Genomic DNA, 2,531 nt, shown 5'->3' with positions numbered 1-2,531 from the left:
TTCACTGTATAAAATAGGTCTACACATGGCCTGTTAAGAACCAGGTCGCAGGAGGTGAGCGGCAGACGAGTGAGCAAAGCTTCATCTATACTTGAAGCAGCCACTCATCACAATAACATCACCGCCTCAGCTCCACCTCATCATCAGGCATTAGAGTCTCATAGGAGCACCAGTCCCTGGTACTGAAAAAGTCAGATTATGCCTTAAGGAACATCTAGGAAGCACCTTCCCAATCTATCTGAGCTCAGTCCAAGCATAACCATTGTTAATGGGGAGTTGTTTCCTCCACTTTTCTCCTTCATGTCTAGAGAATCCAAGATCAGTGTTTGGGGAGATAGGTGGCTTTCACAATCTTCCCGCTGTTCCTCCTAGTGTCCTCCTGAGGTGCCCAAGATTCTTAGTCTGCAGGAAAGGTCTCTTTAGGCCTCGGCATATTCCTGCATACTAGACTTGGGGAATTTACACCAGTGCTTATAATCAGGGTCTGCTAACCCCACCTTCCTCAATGTAGTCTGTTATATGACTTTATATCGTGACAGAATGACATTCCTTTCACACCACAGACAACCATTTCTTTGCACCTGCACCCTATTATACAAACTCTGTATTCAAATCTGAAGGAAAACAGAAGCACTGTTGGCATGCTAGCTGTTGTTTTCAAGTAATGGTGGTGTTTCATCAAGTCAGGTACTTCATGCATAAAAAGGAAAAAAAAAACATATCCCAAGGAACAATCAGTTCTGCATGGACACCAGTATGGATGTAAAAAGAAACCTAAAGACACCATCTTGATTCCTTGTTCTGACCATCTTTGGGTAAAACACCTAGTGTTTTCACCATAACAATTTATCAGGAGCTCTCTTCTTTTTTTTGTCTAGTGACAGGGTTTTGGTACTGCTGGTTGTCAGGGGACGGTTCTCAGCAAAGGTTGCAGGTACCCTTTGGATGGTTGGTGGCTCTGTGTGAGTGAAAGCCTGGTTTTAACATCAGAAAAAAAAATGCAAGTGTTGTGGAACAGAATGTTGGCAGGTAGTTTAAGGATAAACTATCCTTTAATGAAATTTGGAGCTTGTCTTTCAAATTATATTGTAAAAAGAAGTCACAAACAGAAATGCAAAAATATTGACATATTTGCTAATGTAATTAACTTTCCCATTGTTATTGCATCACATGGCTTCAAATTTGTCTTTCGTTCTTTATATCTGAAGGCCTACCTTTAGTATTTCTTGAAAGGCCATGTACTAACAGCCCTCAGCTTTTATCAGTCTTAATTATTGCTTCATTTTTTAACTACAGTTTTGCTAAACATAAAAATCTTCTTTGGCTTTTCTCTCTTACTGAATATGTCATTTCACTATACCCTTGCCACTATGGTTTATGATGATAAATTGGTCCTTAATTTTTTTTTTTTTTACAGGAGAGTCACTTCTCTTTTGCTGATTTCAAGACTGTGTCTTTGGTTTTTAACTATTTTATTACATTGTGCCATTATGTATATCTTTTTTTTTTTTTATTTGGATCTTCTTGAGTTTTTTTGGTCTGTAAATTAATATCTTTTATCAAATTTCACATATTTTCAGCCTTTATTTCTTCAGATATTCCTTTTGCTATAATTTCTTAAACTCTTATTATATTTGTATACTTGATGTTTGCCCACAGGTCTCTTAGGATCTATTTTCTCAGCAGTTTTTTCTATTTTAGACTGAATAAATTTCTTTGATCTATCTTCAAGTTTGCTGATTCTTTCATCTGCCTACTCAGATATGTTTTTGAAATGCTCTAGTGAATTTTAAGATCCAGAATGTTTCCTTCAAATTTTTCATTTTATCAATAGTCTATATGTATCATTTTCATTTTCTATAGCTTTTTGAGCATATTCTTAAAAATTGACTTTGTCTTGTCTTTGTTCAAGTAAGTACAATGTCTGTGTTACCTCAGAGACATTTTTTAAAATAAATGGGCCACACTTTTTTTTCATGATTATGATTTGGACATCAGAATCTCCACTGCCTAGATTTTTTTTATTCGTATGGTACTTTCCTCAATGAATTTTCTATACTATTTTCTAAAACTACATGTTCTATAGTTTCTTAAGTATCTCTTCCTTTAGCTCAGTTATTAAACAGTAGTCTAACATAGAGGTCACATGAACCTTGGGGCAAAAAAATGTATGGCTGACACTGGAACAACATGAAGTCAGGAGTGTTGACTTCCCCAAAACTTAACTACTAATGGGCTCTGTTGACCCGGAAGCATTACCAATAACAGTCAACTAGGACATTTTGTTAAATGTATAATATACTGTATTCTTAAAATAAAGCAAGCTAAAGAAAACTGTTAAAACAGTATGAAAAAATTACAGTATTGAAAAAAACTTGTGTATAAGTAGGCCCCTGCAGTTTAAACCTGTGTCAAGGTTCAACTGTATATTACTTAAGTCTTTGTAGGTTGGCCGTTTTGGGGTACCTCTAAAATGCTTAGCTTGGATGGTTTCTACTGTGCCTTAGACTCTAGTTTCTCCTGCTGCTGAA

This window comes from Pteropus alecto, unplaced genomic scaffold (assembly GCF_000325575.1).
Source record: "Pteropus alecto unplaced genomic scaffold, ASM32557v1 scaffold453, whole genome shotgun sequence".
Classification (NCBI taxonomy): Eukaryota; Metazoa; Chordata; class Mammalia; order Chiroptera; family Pteropodidae; genus Pteropus; species Pteropus alecto.
Note: the sequence above shows the minus strand (reverse complement) of the source record.